Source organism: Haliotis cracherodii, unplaced genomic scaffold (assembly GCF_022045235.1).
Source record: "Haliotis cracherodii isolate W230 unplaced genomic scaffold, xgHalCrac1.p SCAF_12, whole genome shotgun sequence".
NCBI classification, from domain to species: domain Eukaryota; kingdom Metazoa; phylum Mollusca; class Gastropoda; order Lepetellida; family Haliotidae; genus Haliotis; species Haliotis cracherodii.
The window spans coordinates 34070917-34083588 of record NW_027266267.1 but is presented as its reverse complement, the minus strand read 5'-3'; the positions used below and the strand labels follow the sequence as shown (position 1 = coordinate 34083588).

At 40.5% G+C, this 12672-nt stretch overlaps 1 pseudogene; it reads left to right on the top strand.

Moving 5' to 3' along the window:
- The first annotated feature begins 624 nt into the window (after positions 1 to 624).
- LOC139457804 (uncharacterized) lies at positions 625 to 10652 on the top strand (annotated as a pseudogene).
- The last annotated feature ends 2020 nt before the right edge of the window (positions 10653 to 12672 follow it).

Sequence of the window (12672 nt, the reverse complement as noted above, 5' to 3'; positions counted from 1 at the left end):
CTACTATTAATAATAAGTTGAACCCACCTTAATGTTATTACAAGCACTTGATAAACTCTATTTCATATGTCGTGTCGTGTGTACAGAGGTATTACTATTGTACGAGTTATATTTCTACAGTTATATTATGTGGCATTGTTAGTGCTTTGTTTGTGTCTTCTTATGTTGAGGAAATGCATAGTGTTTTGTAGCTGTGCAAAGTGTGACGCGTTAATAAAATGATTTTCTTGTTTGTGTTTTTTTTGTAAAATACAGGGGTGCATTTTGAGATCACATCTTCAAAGGCAAGTGCGTTTGTTTGTTATTCGCTATACTTTTCATAAATATTTTCAGAAATGCAGTGCATGTGGTCCTTTAAAAGTCGAAACCCAGATTTGTGTTTATTCTTTGATAGTGAGTGACGATTATTTATTGTCTCGTATATATAATGCTCCGTGACAGCTATGAGCAAATCCAAACGATTCTGACGTTTAAATTGCTTTTCAATGAATTCAAGTAAACAACGTTAGTGATTTAGAACATTGGAACACACCTAGATAACACTGACAGTCAAAGTCGCCACTCTAGTAAACATCCTTGAGGTGGTATGTTACATGATAACCACTTCCTCCTTGCGCGAGTGATATGACAATGATAAATTCTCAACACAACGCTGGGTGTACAACTAACGCAATGTTGGGTGGTTTAGTCTTCATGGTGTACATGCCAGGCATTATGGCAAATACGACAATGGCACAACATGGAACTAAAAACAGTAAGTATGTTCTTCAATGTGTTTGTACAGATTTTAATGCACACCCTTTGTTAAACGTATTTATGACTCTGATGGATTCAAGTGGTATCCTGTTACGTAGGGTTTGTGGTACGTGCCTTAGCAGCATGCAGAAGCGTCTGCCGGGAGAGCGAAAGGTTGATGGTTCGAGCTCCGGACGCGTCATATCAAAAGACGGTTAAAGATGGTATTGTTGTTACCGTGCCTGCTCAATTTATTACATTATTGGGGTAAGAAAAGGACTGACCGCTCGGGGTCAGTATATTGAGTGGGGTGTCCATGTTCAACTGCGGCATGGTATCTTAAATTGGCCATCACTATATAACCAGCGTAAGTCTGAACTAGTTAAGGTAGCAACACACAGAATTACACATGTGTATACACGACATCTATACGTGAATAATCTTGAACGCGACTTTATACTCCTTTTCACACAGGACATCGAACACATGTCGAGTTATCTGTATATCAAGGCAATAATCGACCAAAGTGTCAATAAGGATGCACACGTTTTCATAACAGTACATCGCTTCAAGCGTCACATATATCAAACGTCCAGTTGGCGGCCATACAGGTTATGGTATTAAACGAATTCAGCCAGTTGGATACGTTTTGTTGTTCACCGAGTTTTGGAATTCATGACAGGTACGTTCTAGCATTTCTTGTTTTAATAAATAAATAGTAAATATACCAGTGCTGATTGATAAGGTCTAGGCCTCACATGGAAACATAAATTGTAAATGCAAGTGAATAACAAGCCTGGATTTTCTGCCGAAACAGATTCCACTTGGCGTAAAGGGCAAATGGACCACTGAAAATCAGTGATAACACCAGATGTTCGCGAACAGGAATTGAATAATAGTGACATATTTTATTGTAAACATTACATTATATCATCGACGTACATGTATATCCACACAAAAAATGTAGTAATTGTTTAACCTGCGACAAGTAAAATAAGAGAGGGGCAGTGACCTTCGGGGAATGGACAAACTGGAGGACTGAGCAATGATGACGGTCTTGCACAAAACAGACATAACAGCAAAGGCTATCCATAAAGATGCGAGTACAATACTACGCCCCTTCATATGTCACTTTCAAGAGGTGGACAGCTGTCTCTAAGCGTAGGTCCTGCAGGCGTGCTACGTCATTAGCATCCAAAGAATCCAAGATATGGTGATGACCTACCAGCGGACGACTGTTGCAACGAAGAAACTATGAGGTCGTTGGGTTCCAAAGCTTCTGCCGTCTCATCAAAAAACGCACAGGCCAGAACGTTGCTCGTGATAATCTATCTCTGTTTGAAGTTGATCCAGAAAGGTTCTTGCATCGATTTGTTACTGTGGATGACCCATGGGTTCACCAGCCAGAACCCATTTCAACTCGAACGATGACGTCATGGCAGCTTTTGGACAGCCAAAAGAAGGACTTCTATACAACTGGGATACAATCCCTCAAGCATCGTTGGCAAAGATGTACTCATGTGAAAGCGCATTATGTTTAGAAATAAATCATGTTTATGACTTTGTGTCAAGCCTTTCTGTGTCAGGCTTAGAAATGGATGATGAACTACTTTTTCTGTTTAGCTGCCCTGCATTTAATGATTTACGAAGTAATCATTCATATTCATAACAGACTAAATATATAAATTAACGTATTAACACTGATTTGATGAACACAGGATATATCACATGGTTTAAGAAACTTGTAACATTTATCAAGAAAAGTTTATATTCTGAACAATGATAGCATGTAACATCTGTCTCTTGTCAAAATGTAAATCTATCTCTTATATGTATATGTACTTGGGCCTCTGGCCTTATTACTGTGAGTATGAGTATGTTTAAAAATAAGTGGTTTTAATGACTGTTGGTCAAGCCTTTCTGTGTGAGGCTTAGAACTCATCACGCAACCCACGAACATGACAAGGCACTTGTCTCTCTACGGGACCACGGGACCACTTACACTGTTATTGTGCTTAATAGTGTCTTAGTCCTTTCAAGCGAGGCTTATATGTTCCTTGGTTTTATATATACCATTGCCAAAGTTATTTCGGGTTTGTTCCTTAATTATACTCTTAAACAAAGAAACTATTCATCCGAGTTCAATATATATTTTTAAAAGTAATCCCATATATGATATTCAACGGACAAATGTATCAGAGAAGGTAATTTTTTAATAATTAATGTCCAAAGAAGGATTTTGATTAACGGTGGTAACCATTATTTGTTCCAAGCACCTACGGTATTCGATAATAACATCAGCAGTTTAAATCATAAGTCCCAAGCACGAGAATCTGATGGCACACAAGTTCAGTAGCGTGTATGGCCACCATGTTGCTTTTCAAAATTTCTGTGTGGGGTCTGTCATTGTCGTGTTGGAAGATCAAACCGGGACCATGTACTGCCATAAAAGGCAGAAGTTCTGGTGCCAGTACCTGGTCGCGGTAAGCAGCAGCGTTGAGATTGCCACGGATGACAAGAAGCCTGGAACGTGCATTTCCACAGAAAGCACCCCACACCATGACACTTCCGCCTCGAAAAATCTGTCAACTTCTTGTACACAACACTGGGCGTAACGTTCATGACGGCGCCTCCACACCATCGCCCTACCATCAGCAAATCGAAGATTAAATCGGGATTCATCACTGAAGACGACTTGATTCCAATTCCTCTGAGTCCATCGTAAGTGTCGCTGTGCCCACAACTGACGTTGACGTCTGTGTAATTGAGTCAGAATGGCCCGCAGTATGGCCGTCGTGCTTGAAGGTGAGCAGTTCTCAGACGGTTTCAAACAGTTTGCGCACTCAGTCTACCCCTAAACAGTTCATTTCTGGTTGATGTAGCCGTCAAAAATCGGTTACGGAGGTGACGTAAGACAATCTGATGACATCTCATCTCATGACATCATTTTATGCACATGTATATTTTCTTTTTTAAAAGAGAATATCAAGTATATACACTTTCACAAAAAAAGCTTCTACCCTCCGTCTGTGTATTCTTTTCAAATGAGGTTATTCATACTGTTATTGTCGGAAAAGACGTCTTAGCTGTATTGATACATATCAGTTAGACATTAAATATTTACGATAATACCTTCTCCGTTACAGATCGCTTACCCTAATCTAGGAATTTATACGGATATGTTAACGTTATATCTCGTTGTTAAATCGATGCCGTTTGTTGCTGCAATGTGCATTTAATAACAGGACACTTTACTTACTATTTATGTCAGATGCTCTGAAGCTAACAAGTGTCCCATCAACAGCAACAGAAGGAGAGCTCTTCACTATGAGCTGTACCAGCACCAAAGACATTGGTGCACAGCCAGTTTTCTGGTTCAAGGACGGTGACATTACATTTAGGACAACAAACAACGCGTCCACTAACAACACAATCACCTTCTTACCAGAAGGTATTGGTGTACATTGCGATGCCTTCCAACACAACATAACCTTCAAGATGAACTCTACCATGTACAATGGATCTGTTTGGACGTGTACATATGAACACTTTAGTAACAGTCTTACAATCGGTGAGTGATTTTGGGACATCAATGTACATGCCGTTAAGTGTGATATAGCATGTTTTTCACGTTGATGTACAACCATATTTAAAAGAGATTTCAGGAGTAAATGTGAACTGCACCACTGCCCTCGTTCCAGATAGCTACCTTCAATGACAAATATATACTGTATATACCTTGTATGGATGGGTATATGTCTTCCATGAAGAGATAAAACGATGATGCATTTAGACTTACAATTTTAACATTTTAAAACACGATGGTTTAGTGGTTGTTAGCTATTGTGTTCTGTTTTGGAACCCAGTCCTATTGAAAAATGTTGTATGATGGTCAAATCGAATAATTGCAATTTTCACTGGAATGTTGTTTGTGTTAAAATATTTATCGACATATAGACTGTCGTGGTATCGAATGATCCTGACAGGACTTAGGTAGCGTGGAGATATGCAAATGATACACCGGATAACAGTTGGTCACAGCATGAATACTTATATAATTACACGGGATTATACAAAACATTGTTTCAGATGTCGAAACACCTCCGGAGAAAAGTGTTGTACCAGAACCTATCACCTCTGGGTCTACTACGCTGTCAACTACAACGATGAAACATTCAATTCGTACGTTCCCTGAGAGTAATATGACCAGATAATATAACAAAAGCGACATTATAGGAAGTTTTCACGTTTTACGTATATAATATATATTACATACTCGTGAACAATAGCAAATTGTGAAAAAATATTACGAAATAGTGCTGGACGATTTACTTTTCCCCCTCACATTTAAGGATTAATAAGTTTGTAAATAGATGTCGCTCGCACATCGGATGCTTGCCAATTGTATGTTAACGAATATAGACGTAGAAAGTGAGTGAGTGAGTGAGTGAGTGAGTGAGTGAGTGAGTGAGTGAGTGAGTGAGTGAGTAAGAGAGAGACACCAGAAATGGGCTTCACACATTGAACTCATGTCGGGAATACTTTGTTACGCGACCGCACCACGTAGAATATGAAAATTGAAAACAAATGTCAATGTTCGTCTTATGCTGTAGTCCTTATTAATATAAAACCTTAATTCAAACATTTATTTAGATATTTAGTAATTATATTTACGCTCGCCACACGCACTCGTTAAGGCGCACGATCAAACTAATCTTGAAAACCTGATTTGATTATTTTGACAGAATATGCCTCAACAGCCGACACGCATATCACCACGATATCTCATACAACTCACAACCACAGTTCGGCAGTAAAACAAATTGTGGGTGAAGGTTCGACTACAAGAAAACCATTCACGGATATAACAGGACCTACTACATCCCTAGCTGGTGTGAAACATGGTACGATATAGTCACATAATTATCTTCCAAGCCAAGTCTTTCTCTGCAAAATGCTACTTTCAGGTCAAGAATTACCAACATTTGCTGAGAATTGAACCCTTAACTTCTGGCAACACTTCTTTAGATTATTCAAGTTTGTTTAGAGACTTTCTGCACGAATACTTCCATTTCAGAACATCGTATATTGTGCTCAATCTTTACTTTTGGTGACAGACGGCAACGTTTACGATTTTCTGTTGCTTCCCAGATATGCCAGCCTCCCACACGGACGCCTACACCATAGCCGGCTCTGTAATCGGTGCTTTCATTGCGATCGTTATGGTCGTTGTCGTCGTGCTGTGCGTCAGAAGAAAAGTTATAGACGCAGCAAAAGGTAGGACGTTAAGTAGAATCTTTTAAAACATATTGTGACAATGTGGCTAGTAGTAGCAAGCTAATCGTGATGTTATATCACTGACATGCGCAATTGAAGTCAATGTCAAAATTATATTATACATTCCCTGGAAGGAATGATCTGTCAATCGATTAAAGGATTTATGTCAATGTTCTTCTCATAATCATTGATGTATTGTGACCATGCAGTCAGACAAACAAAACCTCACCCAATTATCATGTGTGTCCTTTCAGTTATGGAAGACAATTTCTTATATTCGATGTCCTCTGATGCGGTGCCGAGAGCTCCCAGTGCTCCAAACAGTGGAAATGGGATGGAGAGGGCAAGTAAGACTACGACATGCATTAAAACGTTTTAGAAGTTTGTGGCGTGGAGGCATGTTCGACTGACGATGAAAATATAGTATACTATCCGTGAAAATCTATATATTTCATTTAGAATGTATATTGAAGTTCAAATCATTTATTGTGCAACGCGCAAAAGACAATGCCATGGAACTTATGACTTAACGAAATACAATCAGATCATAAATGTCAATTTTCACACGCATGTACGCACGCACGCACGCACGCACGCACGCATGCACGCACGCACGCACGCACGCACAAGATGAAAGTCTGATATCAAAGCTTCTGAATGTTTCCATAGTATAATGGCATCAACGGGTAATGGCATCAATATCCTGTGTCAATTCCTCGGGCGTCCAGACAGCCCTGGACACAACGTCACATCGATGACATAAGCCTCATGGCGACATCTTGGGCATGCGGTGCCACTCCTCCAGTAACTCACGTTCCAGCGGCTGTACGTCCACCATCGAGAGGTCGGGTTAGCGTGAGGGACACGGCAGCATTGGACGTTATTGGTGTCGAGGAAGCCTGTTTGGCCTGACCTTGTACTGTTGGAACAGTATTCCTTACGGCTGTCTTCTGAGAAAGGAAAGGACAACAGGTTGCACCGTTACATGCAGCTACTACATTTTATACTGTCTATCATAAAACACCTTGTTTTCTACCGGTGTCAAATAAAGTCATAAAAACAGAAACAATACAGTATTAAAATATGTTTAACAAAAAAAGAAACTATTCACCATGGAAATTCGACCCTAATGTATCACATTGGGAAGGTTAATGTATACAGCAATCATAAAAAAACACCATGTTGGAGCAAAATGGCAAGTTCATCTGTGACACGAAAAGTCCAAACGACGTGCCATCAGACACATGCACCCTCAGAAGACGAAATCATATGTCACAAATTGTGTCATTCTGAACACTAATCAAACAGTTCAGTATGACGTGTGTCCATGCATGCTTGACAATGTCATCTCATCGACTCCATTGCACTGTTGATAATTCTTACGAGGATGTTCTGCCATTCCTGTACAAGAAAACTATTGGCGGTTTGTTGGTAGTCCTTACATATGGAGAGGTGTCAGTATTGATCTCCCTGCGGGCCTCCGTGCTTTCACGCTGTCGGCACACATGCGATTTCGTATTGTCAAAGCAAAAAACAATCATCTACCAAGACAATATTGAGCCACTCTGGAACAGGTTACGTAGAGTGCTTGTTCGAATATACCGATACTGCACAACAGTTGTAACCCTGTGCCAGCAGCTTTTTCACGTTGCTGTTGTGATAGTCATGGCATTTTTGTTTCTGTGTGAAATTTCTTTCCTTGTGTTTTTATTGTTGTCAACAGACGCGCACGTGCCTTTGATTAATTCCAAAATGATCTAAGCATCATGTGTTGGATGTTAGCCACATGTTTTCATTGATTTTACGTTATTATCCCACCATACAGATGCACCAAACAGACTTGATTTGTACGTGCAGAGTGTTTTGTTGTATTTTCGATAAAAGTTTCAGCACATGAAACACCAAACAAAACACATCAATGGAAATGCCAAATATGGAACTTGTATACTTTCTTGTTTGTTGAGTATATACTGTCAGTACATATTTAACTTAGAAAATCTTCTTTACCTGAATCTTAAAATATGTTTTCAGAAACAATTGATCTGCATCTCAAAGTTACCATTTAGACCTTGATTATTGAATGGCATTTGAAAGACAATGCTAAACACAGAGTAAATAATGTCCCTTTTAAGAAAACTGCACTTCACCTAATTACTGCAAACACCATGTTACAAACCAATTTGCAACCATCAGATCACTAGTACTATAACAAATCGATATTTTGGATACATTTAAATGTCAAAACAATCGTGATCACATTCATTGATCTGTAAACATGAATAAATGATAATATATGGGTTCAAATTTCAGTTATGGTGGATAATGTAGTGTATGAAGGTTCCCCTCGGTTTGCATTGGATGCTAGTAAGACTGAAGTCACAGGTAAGCGTCTAAAGTGCATTGTTTGACTGTTTTGTTGAGGTGATATGATGAGCAATACCTGTCCATACCTGAAATATCGTGTCCATGGTGAAATATCATTAATACATGTATCACAGAGTTATAAATAATAAGTTATCAACGCTTAAATAGTTGAGGTCTGGCAGCAAGTTCAAGTTGTTCAAGATTAATTGTTATACCTCTTTTAAGAATCTTGCAAATCCATTGGTAATTCGTACCACTTGACGAAACAATACATTTTAATGTAGACCCCGAATCCACATGACTGACACTGATCTCGAATATGTACTCGTCGCATGATCAGTAATGACCGTCACGTGATGAATATTGACTGTTCTCCAAGAAAACAGGATGGTAAACTAAGTTGCTGTAATGAAACAGAGAACAGCTTAAAGACTTCTCAAACTTTAATGTGAATTTCGGTATAACAACATGAATGACGAGGTAAATATGCGAAAAACAAAGACCCTCGGACTCTACCCCTCCAGAACACCTCGTCCTTGTTTTCGCATACTGACCTCGTCAAAAGTAATTATTTGTATCCTATTGTTATTTGTTGATATTATGAGCAATACCCCCGGCGATATGATACGACGACACGTAATTAATAAAAGCTGCATGACCACTGGCCGAGCCAATGTTGTCTCCTCTCACAAAATGATGTACTAAATGGAAACTGGATGTTCACATTTCCAATACAAACCCTGCCCTAAATGTTTCAAAGAAATTGATATGCGCATTTAAGCCTACCGTTTTTTGAAGAATCCAAGACATATTAATTTACCTCTTGATTGCCTCATCTCGGCTTTTCATTCTATGGTACTACTCCAACTGACGTAAGGTTCGGGGATATGTCGATATATCTAAAAATTGAAAAGTGTTCTTTGGGACTTTCTTAAATTTGACATAACTTCCCCAAAATGTTCATCACTATGTAAAAAGGATGAAAGAAATTTCTCTGAGGATGAAAAGTGTCGACTTTTCTGCATATCACACTCTCGATTATTATGTTTTTTATTGACGTTGTACCACGTCTCAACATATGTGAAATATAAATAGAGCTTATCACGCGAGTGAGTTTGGGGATGGTAATTATTATAAACATCCTGCACTAAATAAACATTTGTATTTAGCGAGCCTTGACGAGCTGAATACATAGTGTTTATTCTAATACAGGATGTTTACCATCCCAAAACACACAAGCGTGATAACCTCCTTATCATAATGACATTTTTTAATTCTGTGCTTTAAAATCGCTTTCCCTCTCTCACAAACATTACCGAAACATTGCGATTTTTCCTTGAATGCGCGCATTAATGTTTATTACGTCACAAGGTAAGTGATGTGTCAGTCGGACAGTGACAGTAGCCAATATAGTTCCAACTGAAATATGTTTCTTATACAGTGGCAAAGCAACATATACGCAAAACAACAATTGTTATCACTTGCCTATCGCGGCAATCCATCGGTCTGTCCGTTAGAGCAACTGCCATTTTTCAAAGGGAAGCTACTCTAACGCTAGTCTATGAGACGTCACGGTCACGTTCAGACATTGTTGACAGTCGGCCTGTCCTGTCATAACGTTAAGAAGTGCAGTCAGATGTGCACACAGCGACAACACGAATGAAAGTAACAATTCAAACATATTTCGGCCAAATCCAACTATTTTAATTTGTGGAAAAGGTTTCAAGCCTCAGAGGTCTACAAGCAGAGATTTGGCTACTGATCCAGCTTGGCTAGGCCTAGTGCCCTCGCCAAATTGTTTCGAAATCTCCGAAGTTGCCAATACTTATAAAATGCCTTAGCTACGCCATAGTTAGACACTGATTTTCAGTATATTAGACTGTTCTTTTGATAATGATAGCAATTATCCCTGTAGTTTAGCCAGATTCCCGATGGTTAATTCTGACTTGATCGCCAAATGACAAGGGCTACACCATGTGTGTTTATAAACACTGAAAGTAGTCCCTACTTGACCTTTGATATTTGCCCCTATATCCGTATATGACCCCAACTGATATCGTTTTTATCCGTTGGCTTTATCCTGCCGAGAAACCTACCCATTATATGATAATCATAATTATTACTATTGAAAATAAGTATCATAGTGATATCCCATACCTCATTAACAAAGTTGATGTTGCAGAGAAAGACACAAATGCATACACGGGCTTGTCGTGTTATAAAGATGTGGACAACCTATACTACTCACTCCAGCGGCAACGTCAGAACGTTTGTAACACTACTACTTACTGACAACGTCAACGCCAGAACCTCGGTAACACTACTATCCACACTGACAACGTCAACGCCAGAACCTCGGAAACACTACTACACACACTGACAACGTCTACGCCAGAACCTCGGTAACATTACTGTCCACACTGACAACGTCTACGCCAGAACCTCGGTAACACTACTACACTAGCAACTACACACACTGACAACGTCTACGCCAGAACTTCGGTCACACTGCTATCCACACCGACAACGTCAACGCCAGAACTTCGGTCACACTACTATCCACACCGACAACGGGTACGCCAGAACGTCGATAACACTACTATCCACACGGACAACGTCTACGCCAGAACGTCGGTCACACTACTATCCACACTGACAACGTCAACGCCAGAATCTCGGTAACACTACTACACACACTGACAAAGTGAACACCAGAACGTCGATAACACTACTATACCCACTGACAATAACAACGCCAGAACTTCGGTCACACTACTATCCACACCGACAAAGGGTACGCCAGAACGTCGGTCACACTACTATCCACACCGACAACGTCTACGCCAGAACGTCGGTCACACTACTATCCACACTGACAACGTCAACGCCAGAATCTCGGTCACACTACTATACCCACTGACAATAACAACGCCAGAACTTCGGTCACACTACTATCCACACCGACAACGTCAACGCCATAACTTCGGTAACACACTACACTAGCAACTACACAAACTGACAACGGGACAACGACTACGTCAATCACAATGGGTGTAGTTTATATAACGTCTGGCGTCAATGTTACCTAATGATTGATGTGGGATTTCCATTTGAGAAGATTGTAGTCACGATCAGTCATCCGACAAAGTTATCCAACAAGTTATTGTTTTGCTACAACTCTTGTAATTGTGATTTCATTAAAAACATGAACATGCCAAAATGTCAATCTACAAATCATTAGCGTGTGTGTCGACTTCTGGTTGCGATGCAAGCAACACATCTTCGTCTCATGGAATGGACCAGGCGTCGCACAAAGTCCTGTGGGATATCTGTCAATATCTGCTGGAGCATGTTTCGAAGTTCCTGGAGTGGCTGTTGAACACGTGGTTGACGCCGAAGGCGTCGATCCATCTCATCCCACATGTGCTCGATTGGTGAGAGATCAGGGGAGCGAGCCGGCCAAGGGATGACATTCACGTTGTTTTGTTGAAGAGATTCCTAAACAAGTCGAGCAATATGAGGCCGGGCGTTGTCATGTTGAAAGTTAATGCCTGGGCCATGACGACGCAAAAACAGTAGAACAACAGGGCCGATGATCTCGTCGCGGTAGTGCTGTCCATTGAGATTTCCCTCTACCACTATCAAGCGGGTCCTCTGTCTTGCTGTAATCCCATCCCATACCATAGCGCTGCCGCCCCCGAACCGATCTTCTTCCATGACACAATGATTGACGGAACGTTCACCTCGACGTCGGTACACTCGAATCCGTCCTCGCTATGGTTGTGTTGAAAACGAGACTCGTCAGTGAATAGAACTTGTCCCCACTGCATGGCCGTCCAGCGTAGACGCTGTCTGCACCACTGTAGACGTGCTTGACGGTGGTTTCCTCTCAAAATCGGACGTCTGGCGGGTTTTCTGGCGACAATCCCTACACATCTGAGGCGACGACGTACGGTTTGTGAAGATATTCGTCGAAGGCCAGGGATGCTTCTTGCAGTCATTGTTGCTGGCTGGAATCGATTTGTAGGTGTGTTGTTCGAATCCAGTTGTCTTGCCGATTATTGGTTACGCATGGCCACTCCGAGGATGGTCTCTGACTGCATTCGTCTGTTGCCACCGTTGCCATAAACATCAAATGGTGTTTCTGTGGACGTTAAATTGTCTTGCAACATCACATTGACTCGATCCTGCTTCAAGCATACCAATGGCTCGCAGACGCTCATTTTCGGACAGGCGTGGCATTTCGTAATGTTGAATAATTGCGTAATTTTGTTGTTTTTCTGAGTGGTTGTTGTC